This window comes from Pristiophorus japonicus, chromosome 26 (assembly GCF_044704955.1).
Source record: "Pristiophorus japonicus isolate sPriJap1 chromosome 26, sPriJap1.hap1, whole genome shotgun sequence".
NCBI classification, from domain to species: Eukaryota; Metazoa; Chordata; class Chondrichthyes; family Pristiophoridae; genus Pristiophorus; species Pristiophorus japonicus.
In genome coordinates, this window is record NC_092002.1 from 24,212,342 (window position 1) to 24,231,160 (window position 18,819).

Sequence of the window (18,819 nt, forward strand, 5' to 3'; positions counted from 1 at the left end):
CACAAAGAGAGACAGGGAGAGAGAGACAGAGAGAGAGAGACAGAACACGGAGGTGGCTGACCTGTCCCTTCAGCTCTGTGTGTTACCTCACTCAGTCACCAAGTTAGCAGCTCGAATGGAAACATCATCCTTGCGCAGGAAGCTTTGACCACGACAGTTTAGCCAAACCCGCTCACCACACTACACAAACTGATTAAATCGCCCTCCGGCACTGAGTGTGTGTGGCATGGCTTCCCATTGACTCAAAGCTGATCTAAGATGCAGAGCGAATGCAAGTTTGGTTACAGTTTGGTTACAGTTTCATCAGGTATTTGCCGAATCGACTTACTCAATGGCCTGTGTGTCTCTGGGAGTTAACCCTTTGTAAATGGACGAACTACATATAAAAACCATGGAATTACATGGCCTGTACAGCACAGACACAGCACATTCGGCCCACCGCAACATGCCGGGGTTTATTCCGCACACCAGCCCCCTCTCACCCTCTCCATCTCACCCCATCAGCACATCCCCCTATTCAGTTCTCCCCCATGTGTTTATCAGCTTCCTCTGCCTCTGCACTCGTGAGAATGTAGAACTCGCGCCTCAACCCCTCCCTGCTGCAGCGAGTATCACATTCTCACCGCTCTCTGGGCAAAGAGCTATCTCGGCAATTTCCCACTGGATTTATTAATGACTGTCTTATATTGATGGTCCCTAATTCTGGTCCCCCCCACAAGTGGAAACACCTTCTCAATGTCTACACTATCAAACTATTCAGAACTTGTCAGAGAGAGAGAGCGAGTCCAGAAAGAGAGAGAGAGACTAGGGGAGAGGGAGAGAGACTGGGGGAAAGAGAGAGACTGGGGGAGAGGGAGAGACTGGGAGAGAGAGAGAGACTGGGAGAGAGAGAGAGACTGGGGGAGAGGGAGAGACTGGGGGAGAGGGAGAGACTGGGAGAGAGAGAGACTGGGGGAGAGAGAGAGACTGGGGGAGAGAGAGAGACTGGGGGAGAGGGAGAGACTGGGAGAGAGAGAGACTGGGGGAGAGGGAGAGACTGGGAGAGAGAGAGACTGGGGGAGAGAGAGAGAGACTGGGGGAGAGAGAGAGACTGGGGGAGAGGGAGAGACTGGGGGAGAGAGAGAGAGAGAGACTGGGGGAGAGAGAGAGACTGGGGGAGAGGGAGAGACTGGGAGAGAGAGAGACTGGGGGAGAGAGAGAGAGACTGGGGGAGAGAGAGAGACTGGGGGAGAGAGAGACTGGGGGAGAGAGAGAGACTGGGGGAGAGAGAGAGAGACTGGGGGAGAGAGACTGGGGGAGAGAGAGACTGGGGGAGAGAGAGACTGGGGGAGAAAGAGAGACTGGGGGAGAAAGAGAGACTGGGGGAGAAAGAGAGACTGGGGGAGAAAGAGAGACTGGGGGAGAGAGAGACTTGGGGAGAGGGAGAGACTGGGGGAGAGAGAGAGAGAGACTGGGGGAGAGAGAGAGGGACTGGGGGAGAGAGAGAGACTGGGGGAGAGAGAGACTGGGGGAGAGAGAGACTGGGGGAGAGGGAGAGAGACTGGGGGAGAGAGAGAGAGAGACTGGGGGAGAGGGAGAGAGAGACTGGGGGAGAGGGAGAGACTGGGGGAGAGAGAGAGAGACTGGGGGAGAGAGAGAGACTGGGGGAGAGAGAGACTGGGGGAGAGAGAGAGAGACTGGGGGAGAGAGAGAGAGAGACTGGGGGAGAGAGAGAGGGACTGGGGGAGAGAGAGAGACTGGGGGAGAGAGAGACTGGGAGAGAGAGAGAGACTGGGGGAGAGGGAGAGACTGGGAGAGAGAGAGACTGGGGGAGAGAGAGAGAGACTGGGGGAGAGAGAGAGACTGGGGGAGAGGGAGAGACTGGGGAGAGAGAGACTGGGGGGGGAGAGAGAGAGACTGGGGGAGAGAGAGAGACTGGGGGAGAGAGAGAGACTGGGGGAGAGAGAGAGACTGGGGGAGAGGGACAGACTGGGAGAGAGAGACTGGGGGAGAGAGAGACTGGGGGAGAGAGAGACTGGGGGAGAAAGAGAGCCTGGGGGAGAGAGAGAGACTGGGGGAGAGAGAGACTGGGGGAGAGAGAGTGACTGGGGGAGAGAGAGAGACTGGGGGAGAGAAAGAGATTGGGGGAGAGAGAGAGACTGGGGGAGAGAGAGAGACTGGGGGAGAGGGAGAGACTGGGAGAGAGAGAGACTGGGGGAGAGGGAGAGACTGGGGGAGAGGGAGAGACTGGGAGAGAGAGAGACTGGGGGAGAGAAAGAGAGACTGGGGGAGAGAGAGAGACTGGGGGAGAGAGAGACTGGGGGAGAGAGAGACTGGGGGAGAGAGAGAGCCTGGGGGAGAGAGAGAGACTGGGGGAGAGAGAGACTGGGGGAGAGAGAGACTGGGGGAGAGAGAGAGACTGGCGGAGAGAGAGACTGGGGGAGAGAGAGAGAGAGACTGGGGGAGAGGGAGAGACTGGGAGAGAGAGAGACTGGGGGAGAGGGAGAGACTGGGAGAGAGAGAGACTGGGGGAGAGAGAGAGAGACTGGGGGAGTGAGAGAGACTGGGGGAGAGGGAGAGACTGGGGGAGAGAGAGACTGGGGGGGAGAGAGAGAGACTGGGGGAGAGAGAGAGACTGGGGGAGAGGGAGAGACTGGGAGAGAGAGAGACTGGGGGAGAGGGAGAGACTGGGAGAGAGAGAGACTGGGGGAGAGAGAGACTGGGGGAGAGAGAGAGATTGGGAGAGAGAGAGAGACTGGGGGAGAGAGAGAGAGACTGGGGGAGAGAGAGAGACTGGGGGAGAGAGAGACTGGGGGAGAGAGAGAGACTGGGAGAGAGAGAGACTGGGGGAGAGAGAAAGACTGGGGGAGAGAGAGAGACTGGGGGAGAGAGACTGGGGGAGAGAGAGACTGGGGGAGAGAGTTTTTATGAGGAACTAAAAGCTGTTAATTAATCTGCGGTGAAGATACATGCAGCGTGTAAATGTAAATGTAAATGAATGTTACGATGGGTAAGCACGAGGTGTCGGCGGGAGTAGGGGGCGACAGACGCTTTGGGAAATAATTCTCAATGGGGGCGAGGGAAAGGGATCTCGTGTCACAGATTCACAAATCATTCAACATCGCAAAGCAGGTTAAAACCGTCAAAGTGCAAATAAATCACTGGGGCTCATTTCCAGAGGAATAGAATTCCCAGATTATGTTAAAGCTGTTTAGAATCGAGTCTGACTGTCTGATGATGTGAGACGATGGATTGCCAGGATCACATCACCATGTGTCTGCTCTTCAGTGCTTGCTGGTGTTGTAAACTTTGCCAATGGGTGAAAAGGTCGCGTTCAGTACCAACAACAATTCGAGGGAACATTGTCTGTCGTTACCGATGATATAGTGACGGTCTCATTAACTTTGTAACAGCATTCTCAGCTTATCCTGCCATCGTCAAAGATTTCTATACATACACCCCCCGGATCTGATACACCCCCAGGGTCTCTGATATACCCCCCCGGGGTCTGATACACCCCCCCGGGTCTCTGATACACCCCCGGGTCTCTGATGCACCCCCCGGGGTCTGATACACCCCCCCGGGTCTCTGATACACCCCCGGGGTCTCTGATACACCCCCCCGGGGTCTCTGATACACCCCGGGGTCTCTGATACACCCCCGGGTCTCTGATACACCCCCAGGTCCCTGATACACCCCCGGGGTCTCTGATACACCCCCGGGGTCCCTGATACACCCCCGGGTCTCTGATACATAGAAACATAGAAAATAGGTGCAGGAGTAGGCCATTCGGCCCTTCTAGCCTGCACCGCCATTCAATGAGTTCATGGCTGAACATGCAACTTCAGTACCCCATTCCTGCTTTCTCGCCATACCCCTTGATCCCCCGAGTAGTAAGGACTACATCTTTTTGAATATATTTAGTGAATTGGCCTCAACAACTTTCTGTGGTAGAGAATTCCACAGGTTCACCACTCTCTGGGTGAAGAAGTTTCTCCTCATCTCGGTCCTAAATGGCTTACCCCTTATCCTGAGACTGTGACCCCTGGTTCTGGACTTCCCCAACATTAATAAGAACATAAGAACATAAGAATTAGGAACAGGAGTAGGCCATCTAGCCCCTCGAGCCTGCTCCGCTATTCAACAAGATCATGGCTGATCTGGCCGTGGACTCAGCTCCACTTACCCGCCCGCTCCCCATAACCCTTAATTCCCTTATTGGTTAAAAATCTATCCATCTGTGACTTGAATACATTCAATGAGCTAGCCTCAACTGCTTCCTTGGGCAGAGAAATCCACAGATTCACAACCCTCTGGGAGAAGAAATTCCTTCTCAACTCGGTTTTAAATTGGCTCCCCCGTATTTTGAGGCTGTGCCCCCTAGTTCTAGTCTCCCCGACCAGTGGAAACAACCTCTCTGCCTCTATCTTGTCTATCCCTTTCATTATTTTAAATGTTTCTATAAGATCACCCCTCATCCTTCTGAACTCCAACGAGTAAAGACCCAGTCTACTCAATCTATCATCATAAGGTAACCCCCTCATCTCCGGAATCAGCCTCGTGAATTGTCTCTGTACCCCCTCCAAAGCTAGTATATCCTTCCTTAAGTAAGGTGACCAAAACTGCATGCAGTACTCCAGGTGCGGCCTCACCAATACCCTGTACAGTTGCAGCAGGACCTCCCTGCTTTTGTACTCCATCCCTCTCGCAATGAAGGCCAACATTTCATTCGCCTTCCTGATTACCTGCTGCACCTGCAAACTAACTTTTTGTGATTCATGCACAAGGACCCCCAGGTCCCTCTGCACCACAGCATGTTGTAATTTCTCCCCATTCAAATAATATTCCCTTTTACTGTTTTTTTTCCCCCAAGGTGGATGACCTCACACTTTCCGACATTGTATTCCATCTGCCAAACCTTAGCCCATTCGCTTAACCTATCTAAATCTCTTTGCAGCCTCTCTGTGTCCTCTACACAACCCGCTTTCCCACTAATCTTTGTGTCATCTGCAAATTTTGTTACACTACACTCTGTCCCCTCTTCCAGGTCATCTATGTATATTGTAAACAGTTGTGGTCCCAGCACCGATCCCTGTGGCACACCACTAACCACTGATTTCCAACTGGAAAAGGACCCATTTATCCCGACTCTGCTTTCTTGTTAGCCAGCCAATTCTCTATCCATGCTAATACATTTCCTCTGACTCCGCGTATATTTATCTTCTGCAGTAACCTTTTGTGTGGTACCTTATCGAATGCCTTTTGGAAATCTAAATACACCACATCCATCGGTACACCTCTATCCACCATACTCGTTATATCCTCAAAGAATTCCAGTAAATTAGTTAAACATGATTTCCCCTTCATGAATCCATGTTGCGTCTGCTTGATTGCACTATTCCTATCTAGATGTCCCGCTATTTCTTCCTTAATGATAGTTTCAAGCATTTTCCCCACTACAGATGTTAAACTAACCGGCCTATAGTTACCTGCCTTTTGTCTGCCCCCTTTTTTAAACAGAGGCGTTACATTAGCTGCTTTCCAATCCGCTGGTACCTCCCCAAGTCCAGAGAATTTTGGTAGATTATAACGAATGCATCTGCTATAACTTCCGCCATCTCTTTTAATACCCTGGGATGCATTTCATCAGGACCAGGACACTTGTCTACCTTCAGTCCCATTAGCCTATCCAGCACTACCCCCCTAGTGATAGTGATTGTCTCAAGGTCCTCCCTTCCCACATTCCAGTGACCAGCAATTTTTGGCATGGTTTTTGTGTCTTCCACTGTGAAGACCGAAGCAAAATAATTGTTTAAGGTCTCAGCCATTTCCACATTTCCCATTTTTTAAATCCCCTTTCTCATCTTCTAAGGGACCAACATTTACTTTAGTCACTCTTTTCCATTTTATATATCTGTAAAAGTTTTTACTTTCTGTTTTTATGTTTTGCGCAAGTTTACTTTCGTAATCTATCTTCCCTTTCTTTATTGCTTTCTTAGTCATTCATTGCTGTCGTTTAAAATTTTCCCAATCTTCTAGTTTCCCACTAATCTTGGCCACCTTATACGCATTGGTTTTTAATTTGATACTCTCCTTTATTTCCCTGGTTATCCACGGCTGGTTATCCCTTCTCTTACCGCCCTTCTTTTTCACTGGAATATATTTTTGTTGAGCACTATGAAAGAGCTCCTTAAAAGTCCTCCACTGTTCCTCAATTGTGCCACCGTTTAGTCTGTGTTCCCAGTCTACTTTAGCCAACTCTGCCCTCATCCCACTGTAGTCCCCTTTGTTTAAGCATAGTACGCTTGTTTGAGACACTACTTCCTCACCCTCAATCTGTATTACAAATTCAACCATACTGTGATCACTCATTCCGAGAGGATCTTTTACTTGGAGATCGTTTATTATTCCTGTCTCATTACACAGGACCAGATCTAAGATAGCTTGCTCCCTTGTAGGTTCTGTAACATACTGTTCTAAGAAACAATCCCGTATGCATTCTATGAATTACTCCTCCAGGCTACCCCATGATTTGATTTGACCAATCGATATGTAGGTTAAAATCCCCCATGATTACTGCCGTTCCTTTTTCACATGCCTCCCTTATTCCCTTGATTATTGTCTGCCCCACCGTGAAGTTATTGTTTGGGGGCCTATAAACTACGCCCACCAGTGACTTTTTCCCCTTACTATCTCTAATCTCCACCCACAATGATTCAACATTTTGTTCATTTGAGCCAATATCATCTCTCACATCTGCCCTGATATCATCCTTTATTAACAGAGCTACCCCACCTCCTTTCCCTTCTTGTCTATCTTTCCGAATTGTCAGATACCCCTGTATGTTTAATTCCCAGTCTTGGCCACCCTGCAACCACGTTTCTGTAATGGCCACCAAATCATACCCATTTACTTTATTTCGAATGCTGCTTGCGTTTAGGTAGAGTGTTTTAATACTAGTTTTTAAACCATGATTTTTAGTTTTGACCCCTCCTGCAGCCCCTTTATATTCATACATATTGTCCCTTCCTATCACCTTGTGGTTTACACTTACCCCAGTGCTACTCTGCTCTGTTGCTTCCTACCTTTTGCATTCTTTCTTGGGGTCCTGTTCATCTGAGCTCTCACCCACCCTAACCAGCTCAGAGCCCTCTCCTGGGTTCCCATCTCCCTGCCAAGCTAGTTTAAAGCCCTCCCAACCGTACTATCAAAACCACCCGCAAGAACATTGGTCCCGTCTGGGGTGGGGTGGCTTAACCCATCCACCTCCATGGCACGAACCTGGTATTGCAGTACTTCCAGGAACGGTGCAGTGGCTCTAGGCCTTTTGGCTAAGAGCATTGGCGCAGAGTGATCCTTGATGTGTGCAAGGTGACCTCTGGCGTTTGTGATTTGATAAACAATTGGAAAGATTGGCAACGAAGAAAAAAAAAGAAAAAAAAAACATTGGTCCCGTCTCTGTTGAGATGTAACCTGTCCGACTTGTACAGGTCCCACCTACCCGAGAAGTGGTCCCAATTGTTCAGGAAACTAAAGCCCTCCCTCCTACACCAACGGGATAGTGGAGAGCACCAGTTCCCACTTTCACAGGAGAGAGAGTGGGTCTGTTACACCCCCCGGGGTCCCTGATACACCCCAGGGTCCCTGATACACCCCGGGGTCCCTGATACACCCCAGGGTCCCTGATACACCCCCGGGGTCTCTGATACACCCCGGGGTCTGATATACCCCTGGGGTCTCTGATACACCCCGGTGTCTCTGATACACCCCGGGGTCCCTGATACACCCCCGGGTCTCTGATACACCCCCGGGTCTCTGATACACCCCGGGGTCTCTGATACACCCCCGGGTCTCTGATACACCCCGGGGTCCCTGATACACCCCGGGGTCTCTGATACACCCCGGGGTCTCTGATACACCCCGGGGTCCCTGATACACCCCGGGGTCTCTGATACACCCCCGGGTCTCTGATACACCCCGGGGTCTCTGATACACCCCGGGGTCCCTGATACACCCCCGGGTCTCTGATACACCCCGGGGTCCCTGATACACCCCCGGGTCTCTGATACACCCCAGGGTCCCTGATACACCCCCGGGTCTCTGATACACCCCGGGGTCTCTGATACACCCCCGGGTCCCTGATACACCCCGGGGTCTCTGATACACCCCCGGGTCCCTGATACACCCCGGGGTCTCTGATACACCCCCAGGTCTCTGATACACCCCGGGGTCCCTGATACACCCCGGAGTCCCTGATACACCCCGGGGTCCCTGATACACCCCCGGGTCTCTGATACACCCCCGGGTCTCTGATACACCCCGGGGTCCCTGATACACCCCAGGGTCCCTGATACACCCCCGGGTCTCTGATACACCCCCGGGGTCCCTGATACACCCCGGGGTCCCTGATACACCCCCGGGGTCCCTGATACACCCCGGGGTCCCTGATACACCCCCGGGTCTCTGATATACCCCTGGGGTCTCTGATACACCCCCGGGTCCCTGATACACCCCCGGGTCTCTGATACACCCCGGGGTCTCTGATACACCCCGGGGTCCCTGATACACCCCGGGGTCTCTGATACACCCCGGGGTCCCTGATACACCCCGGGGTCTCTGATACACCCCGGGGTCCCTGATACACCCCGGGGTTTCTGATACACCCCGGGGTCTCTGATACACCCCGGGGTCCCTGATACACCCCGGGGTCCCTGATACACCCCCGGGTCTCTGATACACCCCGGGGTCTCTGATACACCCCGGGGTCCCTGATACACCCCGGGGTCTCTGATACACCCCGGGGTCCCTGATACACCCCGGGGTCTCTGATACACCCCCGGGTCCCTGATACACCCCGGGGTCTCTGATACACCCCAGGGTCTCTGATACACCCCGGGGTCTCTGATACACCCCCGGGTCTCTGATACACCCCCGGGGTCTCTGATACACCCCGGGGTCTCTGATACACCCCCGGGTCTCTGATACACCCCCGGGGTCCCTGATACACCCCGGGGTCTCTGATACACCCCGGGGTCCCTGATACACCCCCGGGTCTCTGATACACCCCAGGGTCCCTGATACACCCCCGGGTCTCTGATACACCCCGGGGTCTCTGATACACCCCGGGGTCCCTGATACACCCCCGGGTCTCTGATACACCCCGGGGTCTGATATACCCCTGGGGTCTCTGATACACCTCCGGGGTCTCTGATACACCCCGGTGTCTCTGATACACCCACGGGTCTCTGATACACCCCCGGGGTCCCTGATACACCCCGGGGTCTCTGATACACCCCGGGGTCCCTGATACACCCCCGGGTCTCTGATACACCCCAGGGTCCCTGATACACCCCCGGGTCTCTGATACACCCCGGGGTCTCTGATACACCCCGGGGTCCCTGATACACCCCCGGGTCTCTGATACACCCCGGGGTCTGATATACCCCTGGGGTCTCTGATACACCTCCGGGGTCTCTGATACACCCCGGTGTCTCTGATACACCCACGGGTCTCTGATACACCCCCGGGTCCCTGATACACCCCGGGGTCTGATACACCCCTGGGGTCCCTGATACACCCCGGGGTCTGATATACCCCTGGGGTCTCTGATACACCCCCGGGTCTCTGATACACCCCGGGGTCTCTGATACACCCCCGGGTCTCTGATACACCCCCGGGGTCCCTGATACACCCCGGGGTCTGATATACCCCTGGGGTCTCTGATATACCCCTGGGGTCTCTGATACACCCCCGGGTCTCTGATACACCCCGGGGTCTCTGATACACCCCCGGGTCTCTGATACACCCCCGGGGTCCCTGATACACCCCGGGGTCTGATATACCCCTGGGGTCTCTGATACACCCCCGGGTCTCTGATACACCCCGGGGTCTCTGATACACCCCGGGGTCCCTGATACACCCCGGGGTCTGATACACCCCTGGGGTCCCTGATACACCCCGGGGTCTGATACACCCCTGGGGTCTCTGATACTCCCCGGGGTCTCTGATACACCCCCGGGTCTCTGATACACCTCCGGGGTCCCTGATACACCCCCGGGTCTCTGATACACCCCAGGGTCCCTGATACACCCCGGGGTCTCTGATACACCCCCGGGTCTCTGATACACCCCCGGGGTCCCTGATACACCCCGGGGTCTGATATACCCCTGGGGTCTCTGATACACCCCCGGGTCTCTGATACACCCCGGGGTCTCTGATACACCCCCGGGTCTCTGATACACCCCCGGGGTCCCTGATACACCCCGGGGTCTGATATACCCCTGGGGTCTCTGATATACCCCTGGGGTCTCTGATACACCCCCGGGTCTCTGATACACCCCGGGGTCTCTGATACACCCCCGGGTCTCTGATACACCCCCGGGGTCCCTGATACACCCCGGGGTCTGATATACCCCTGGGGTCTCTGATACACCCCCGGGTCTCTGATACACCCCGGGGTCTCTGATACACCCCGGGGTCCCTGATACACCCCGGGGTCTGATATACCCCTGGGGTCTCTGATACACCCCCGGGTCTCTGATACACCCCGGGGTCCCTGATACACCCCGGGGTCTGATATACCCCTGGGGTCTCTGATACACCCCGGTGTCTCTGATACACCCCCGGGTCTCTGATACACCTCCGGGGTCCCTGATACACCCCCGGGTCTCTGATACACCCCAGGGTCCCTGATACACCCCGGGGTCCCTGATACACCCCCGGGTCTCTGATACACCCCGGGGTCCCTGATACACCCCGGGGTCTGATACACCCCTGTGGTCTCTGATACACCCCGGGGTCTCTGATACACCCCCAGGTCTCTGATACACCCCGGAGTCTCTGATACACCCCCGGGGTCTCTGATACACCCCCGGGTCTCTGATACACCCCAGAGTCTCTGATACACCTCCGGGGTCCCTGATACACCCCCGGGTCTCTGATACACCCCCGGGTCTCTGATACACCCCCGGGGTCTCTGATACACCCCGGGGTCCCTGATACACCCCGGGGTCCCTGATACACCCCGGGGTCTCTGATACACCCCCGGGGTCTCTGATACACCCCAGGGTCCCTGATACACCCCCGGGTCTCTGATACACCCCGGGGTCTCTGATACACCCCAGGGTCTCTGATACACCCCGGGGTCCCTGATACACCCCCGGGTCTCTGATACACCCCCGGGGTCCCTGATACACCCCGGGGTCTCTGATACACCCCCGGGTCTCTGATACACCCCCGGGGTCCCTGATACACCCCGGGGTCTCTGATACACCCCGGGGTCCCTGATACACCCCCGGGTCTCTGATACACCCCAGGGTCCCTGATACACCCCCGGGTCTCTGATACACCCCGGGGTCTCTGATACACCCCGGGGTCCCTGATACACCCCCGGGTCTCTGATACACCCCGGGGTCTGATATACCCCTGGGGTCTCTGATACACCTCCGGGGTCTCTGATACACCCCGGTGTCTCTGATACACCCACGGGTCTCTGATACACCCCCGGGGTCCCTGATACACCCCGGGGTCTCTGATACACCCCGGGGTCCCTGATACACCCCCGGGTCTCTGATACACCCCAGGGTCCCTGATACACCCCCGGGTCTCTGATACACCCCGGGGTCTCTGATACACCCCGGGGTCCCTGATACACCCCCGGGTCTCTGATACACCCCGGGGTCTGATATACCCCTGGGGTCTCTGATACACCTCCGGGGTCTCTGATACACCCCGGTGTCTCTGATACACCCACGGGTCTCTGATACACCCCCGGGTCCCTGATACACCCCGGGGTCTGATACACCCCTGGGGTCCCTGATACACCCCGGGGTCTGATATACCCCTGGGGTCTCTGATACACCCCCGGGTCTCTGATACACCCCGGGGTCTCTGATACACCCCCGGGTCTCTGATACACCCCCGGGGTCCCTGATACACCCCGGGGTCTGATATACCCCTGGGGTCTCTGATATACCCCTGGGGTCTCTGATACACCCCCGGGTCTCTGATACACCCCGGGGTCTCTGATACACCCCCGGGTCTCTGATACACCCCCGGGGTCCCTGATACACCCCGGGGTCTGATATACCCCTGGGGTCTCTGATACACCCCCGGGTCTCTGATACACCCCGGGGTCTCTGATACACCCCGGGGTCCCTGATACACCCCGGGGTCTGATACACCCCTGGGGTCCCTGATACACCCCGGGGTCTGATACACCCCTGGGGTCTCTGATACTCCCCGGGGTCTCTGATACACCCCCGGGTCTCTGATACACCTCCGGGGTCCCTGATACACCCCCGGGTCTCTGATACACCCCAGGGTCCCTGATACACCCCGGGGTCTCTGATACACCCCCGGGTCTCTGATACACCCCCGGGGTCCCTGATACACCCCGGGGTCTGATATACCCCTGGGGTCTCTGATACACCCCCGGGTCTCTGATACACCCCGGGGTCTCTGATACACCCCCGGGTCTCTGATACACCCCCGGGGTCCCTGATACACCCCGGGGTCTGATATACCCCTGGGGTCTCTGATATACCCCTGGGGTCTCTGATACACCCCCGGGTCTCTGATACACCCCGGGGTCTCTGATACACCCCCGGGTCTCTGATACACCCCCGGGGTCCCTGATACACCCCGGGGTCTGATATACCCCTGGGGTCTCTGATACACCCCCGGGTCTCTGATACACCCCGGGGTCTCTGATACACCCCGGGGTCCCTGATACACCCCGGGGTCTGATATACCCCTGGGGTCTCTGATACACCCCCGGGTCTCTGATACACCCCGGGGTCCCTGATACACCCCGGGGTCTGATATACCCCTGGGGTCTCTGATACACCCCGGTGTCTCTGATACACCCCCGGGTCTCTGATACACCTCCGGGGTCCCTGATACACCCCCGGGTCTCTGATACACCCCAGGGTCCCTGATACACCCCGGGGTCCCTGATACACCCCCGGGTCTCTGATACACCCCGGGGTCCCTGATACACCCCGGGGTCTGATACACCCCTGTGGTCTCTGATACACCCCGGGGTCTCTGATACACCCCCAGGTCTCTGATACACCCCGGAGTCTCTGATACACCCCCGGGGTCTCTGATACACCCCCGGGTCTCTGATACACCCCAGAGTCTCTGATACACCTCCGGGGTCCCTGATACACCCCCGGGTCTCTGATACACCCCGGGGTCCCTGATACACCCCGGGGTCCCTGATACACCCCCGGGTCTCTGATACACCCCGGGGTCCCTGATACACCCCGGGGTCCCTGATACACCCCCCGGGTCCCTTATACACCCCGGGGTCTCTGATACACCCCCGGGTCTCTGATACACCCCGGGGTCCCTGATACACCCCCCGGGTCCCTTATACACCCCCCGGGTCTCTGATACACCCCCCCGGGGTCTCTGATACACCCCCGGGGTCTGATACCCTCCCTGGTGTCTCTGATACACCCCTGGGGTCTCTGATACACCCCCGGTGTCTCTGATACACCCCTGGGGTCTCTGATACACCCCCGGGTCCCTGATACACCCCCCGGGGTCTGATACACCCCTTTGATACACCCCCAGGTCTGATACACCCCCGGGTCCCTGATACACCCCCCCGGGTCTCTGATACACCCCCGGGGTCCCTGATACACCCCCGGGTCCCTGATACACCCCCCGGGTCTCTGATACACCCCCGGGTCCCTGATACACCCCCCGGGGTCTGATACACCTCCCGGGTCCCTGATACACCCCCCCGGGTCTCTGATACACCCCCGGGTCCCTGATACACCTCCCGGGTCCCTGATACACCCCCCGGGTCTCTGATACACCCCCGGGGTCTGATACACCTCCGGGGTCCCTGATACACCCCCGGGGTCGCTGATACACCCCCGGTGTCTCTGATACACCCCTGGGGTCTCTGATACACCCCCGGGTCCCTGATACACCCCCCGGGGTCTGATACACCCCTTGGTCTCTGATACACCCCCAGGTCTGATACACCCCCGGGTCCCTGATACACCCCCCCGGGTCTCTGATACACCCCCGGGGTCCCTGATACACCCCCGGGTCCCTGATACACCCCCCGGGTCTCTGATACACCCCCGGGTCCCTGATACACCCCCCGGGGTCTGATACACCTCCCGGGTCCCTGATACACCCCCCCGGGTCTCTGATACACCCCCGGGTCCCTGATACACCTCCCGGGTCCCTGATACACCCCCCGGGTCTCTGATACACCCCCGGGGTCTGATACACCTCCGGGGTCCCTGATACACCCCCGGGGTCGCTGATACACCCTCCGGGTCTCTGATACACCTCCGGGGTCCCTGATACACCACCGAGGTCCCTGATACACCCCCGGAGTCCCTGATACACCCCCGGGGTCTCTGATACACCCCCGGGGTCCCTGATACACCCCCGGGGTCTCTGATACACCTCCGGGGTCCCTGATACACCCCCCGGGTCTCTGATACACCTCTGGGGTCCCTGATACACCCCCGGGGTCCCTGATACACCCCCGGGGTCTCTGATACACCCCCGGGGTCCCTGATACACCCCCGGGGTCTCTGATACACCCCCGGGGTCTCTGTTGCTTCACCCCCTTTAAAAGTGTCCCCTTTACATTTTATTGCCTTTCATCAATTTCCCAAAATGTATCATTTCACACTTGTCTGTTAAATGTTCCCTGCCCCGTGTCTGCCCCTCTCACCCCCTGGGGTCTGCCCCTCTCACCCCCTGGGTCTGCCCCTCTCACCCCCTGGGGTCTGCCCCTCTCACCCCCTGGGTCTGCCCCTCTCACCCCCTGGGGTCTGCCCCTCTCACCCCCTGGGTCTGCCCCTCTCACCCCCTGGGTCTGCCCCTCTCACCCCCTGGGGTCTGACTGTCTCTGCCCTCCTGAGGTCTCTTACTATCCTCCTCACTCCTTACTGTATTTCCCAGTTTCAAATAATCTGCAAACTTTGCAAATGTTTTGAGATTGATTAGCTGAGTATCTCCCTGAGACCGAAGCTGTCCAGTCCCTCTGCACACCAGCACTCACCTGTATCTGTCCTCTCGCCATCCTTCACCGTCTGTCCTTCCATCTCCCTGCACCTGGTCAACCCGTCCACGCTCTCCTTACTCAACTTCTGCTTTTAACTTCATTCACTTCCCCCACATAAATGATGTTGCTATGGGAACCCACAAGGGCTCGGACCATGTCTCAATTCCAATCCTCCTCAATCCTCTCTCTGACCACTTCCTCCAACAGTGTCGGCACTGCTTCCTGCCACCGCGCCTCCCTGCACCTCTGTACAAGCCGCTGACTCCCGCCATTACCACATTATACTTCCCTCACCCTGTCTCCTGTAACTACCCCTCACCCCATCGGCTGTAAGGACCCCTTGATCTTTCTCCCCTCTGGTGACTAGCGAATTCTAGCTCTCTGTCTCTCCCTCTGTCTCGCTCTCTCTCTCTCTCTGTCTCGCCCTCTGTCTCGCTCTCACTCTCTCTCTCTGTCTCGCTCTCTGTCTATCTTGTCTATGTCATACCTACAACCTAACCTGCTGGGACCTAATCTCCAGACTTGGCACTCCTGGCTGGCCTCCCACATTCTACCCGACGTAAACTTCAGTTCATCCAATACTCAGCTGCCCCATGTCCTAACTCGCACCGTGTCCCACTCACACATCACCCCCTGTGCTCACTGCCCCGTGTCCTAACTCGCACCGAGTCCCGCTCACCCATCACCCCCTGTGCTCGCTGCCCCGTGTCCTAACTCGCACCGAGTCCCGCTCACCCATCACCCCCTGTGCTCACTGCCCCGTGTCCCGCTCACCTATCACCCCCTGTGCTCACTGCCCCGTGTCCTAACTCACACCGAGTCCCACTCACCCATCACCCCCTGTGCTCGCTGCCCCGTGTCCTAACTCGCACCGAGTCCCACTCACCCATCACCCCCTGTGCTCACTGACCCGTGTCCTAACTCACACCGAGTCCCGCTCACCTATCACCCCCTGTGCTCGCTGATCTACATTGGTTTCCGTTAAACAACGCCTTGATTTCAAAATTCTCATCCTTGTTTTCAAACCCCTCCATGGCCCTCGCCCCTCCCTATCTCTGTAATCTCCTCCAGCCCCACAACCCCTCCAAGATATCTGCGCTCCTCTAATTCTGCCCGCCTGAGCATCCCTGATTATAATCACTCCACCATCGGTGGCTGTGCCTTCAGCTGCCTGGGCACCAAGCTCTGGAATTTGCTCCCTAAACCTCTCCACCTCTCTACCGCTCTTTCCTCCTTTAAGACGCCCCTTAAAACCTACCTCTTTGACCAAGCTTTTGGTCACCTGCCCTAATTTCTATTTATGCAGCTCGGTGTCAAATTTCCATCTCATAACACTCCTGTGAAGAGCCTTGGGACGTTTCACTACGTCAAAGGCGCTATATAAATACAAGTTATTCTTGTTGTTGTAACTTGCTGGGACCAAACCTTCAACTTAATACGTCATAGAACAGGCTATCTTAGGTTTTGTATTGTGTAATGAGACAGGGTTAATTAGTCTCACAGTAAAGGATCCTTTGGGGAAGTGATCATAATACCATCGAACTTCACATTATGTTTGAGTGTGACTTGCCAACTACATAGATAATGTAATGTATGCTCACAGGTCTGTCGAGTGGTGAGCCCCAATGGCGGGCGCTCTACGCAGGACTCCGTCCTTTATCTATTGAGGACTTGGCCTTGAGGGTGTTGGACGGGGCAGTCCTGTGCAATTTTTAGTCAGTTCACGGATTCCCAGGCCGCCTGCATTCTCTGCTTCCATGTGTATGAACAGTGTGTGAGGTTGCAGCCCCTATTCCATTATTTGAAGGGGCTGCTCCTTGATTTTTGGCTGCACCTCAGTCCCACGCTCCTGATCTTTGGGGAGTACATCGGTCGGAGGGCTTCCTCGTAGGACTGCTCCTACCGGGGGGTCGTTCAGCCCAACTGCATGTCTCTCTTCCGCGGCTACATTCGCGCCAGGGTGTCCCTGGAGATGGAGCACGCGGTGTCCACCGGTACGCTCGCGGCCTTCCCCGAGAGGTGAGCACCGGAGGGACAGGAGTGCATCATTTCAACAGGGAACAAAATTTTAATTTAATTTGTCAAGGTTCCATTCAATGTTTAATTGTTAATTTGTGGATTTTTGTACCCTTACAAAAGGGGGCACCTGGTTTAAAGGTACATTAAAATAGTTTGTAGAGCTGTTGAGTTGGGAGTGGCTTAGCCAGTCAGGTGATGTTCACGAGACTCAATAAAACCCCAGCCAGTTGGGTTCGGGGGATCCACGATGGGGCAGGTGGTTGTGAGCCTGGTGGATGAACCGGTAATGTGTCGTGTGATTGTTAAACGTTTGTTAACAAACCAACTAGTTCTTAATAACATGTGTTGTTGTGAATTCTTAAGCAAAGAACCCATGAAGTAAATACATGACAGATATGAAGGGCGAGTTGGGTAAGATAGATTGGAAAAATAGATTAAAAGGTATGGCAGTCGATAAGCAGTGGCTAGCATTTCAAGAAATATTTCATAATACTCAACAAAAATACATTCCACTGAGAAACAAAAATTACACAGGACCCTCTCACCCTAACCTGCTGGGACCCTCTCACCCTAACCTGCTGGGACCCGCTCACCCTAACCTGCTGGGACCCTCTCACCCTAACCTGCTGGGACCCGCTCACCCTAACCTGCTGGGACCCTCTCACCCTAACCTGCTGGGACCCTCTCACCCTAACCTGCTGGGATCCTCTCAACCTAACCTGCTGGGACCCGCTCAACCTAACCTGCTGGGACCCTCTCACCCTAACCTGCTGGGATCCTCTCAACCTAACCTGCTGGGACCCGCTCACCCTAACCTGCTGGGACCTGCTCAACCTAACCTGCTGGGACCCTCTCACCCTAACCTGCTGGGACCCGCTCACCCTAACCTGCTGGGACCCGCTCAACCTAACCTGCTGGGACCCGCTCACCCTAACCTGCTGGGACCCTCTCACCCTAACCTGCTGGGACCCGCTCACCCTAACCTGCTGGGACCCGCTCACCCTAACCTGCTGGGACCCTCTCACCCTAACCTGCTGGGACCCGCTCACCCTAACCTGCTGGGACCCTCTCACCCTAACCTGCTGGGACCCTCTCACCCTAACCTGCTGGGACCCTCTCACCCTAACCTGCTGGGATCCTCTCACCCTAACCTGCTGGGACCCTCTCACCCTAACCTGCTGGGACCCGCTCACCCTAACCTGCTGGGACCCGCTCAACCTAACCTGCTGGGACCCTCTCACCCTAACCTGCTGGGATCCTCTCAACCTAACCTGCTGGGACCCGCTCAACCTAATCTGCTGGGACCCTCTCACCCTAACCTGCTGGGATCCTCTCAACCTAACCTGCTGGGACCCGCTCACCCTAACCTGCTGGGACCTGCTCAACCTAACCTGCTGGGACCCTCTCACCCTAACCTGCTGGGACCCGCTCACCCTAACCTGCTGGGACCTGCTCAACCTAACCTGCTGGGACCCGCTCACCCTAACCTGCTGGGACCCTCTCACCCTAACCTGCTGGGACCCGCTCACCCTAACCTGCTGGGACCCGCTCACCCTAACCTGCTGGGACCCTCTCACCCTAACCTGCTGGCCGCAGCCGCTAGGTCCCGCCCCGTCGCTCGCCATTGGTTACCTTTGATGTCAATCCGGGGCGCGCCTCCCGATGATCCCGTGCCCGATACTGCCGGGACCGCGCGTTGTGAGCGGGAGCGAGCCGCGCACACCGTGCACCGGAGCCCGGCACCGGCTCCGCTCCGTCCGGCTGGAAGGGAACGTAAA

At 56.3% G+C, this 18,819-nt stretch overlaps 1 protein-coding gene across 3 annotated transcripts in view; it reads right to left on the bottom strand.

Annotated features, from left to right (window-relative positions):
• The window catches only part of LOC139239105 (transmembrane protein 229B-like), a 59,866-nt gene extending 41,047 nt beyond the window's left edge, over positions 1 to 18,819 (bottom strand). The window contains exon 1 of one of the 3 annotated variants that reach the window (XM_070867630.1): positions 18,674 to 18,819. The gene's annotated coding sequence lies outside the window, so the exon portion shown is untranslated. Of the gene's footprint in view, positions 1 to 15,019; positions 15,201 to 18,673 lie in introns of those variants that run through there. The other 2 variants (XM_070867628.1, XM_070867629.1) reach the window with 2 other exon arrangements.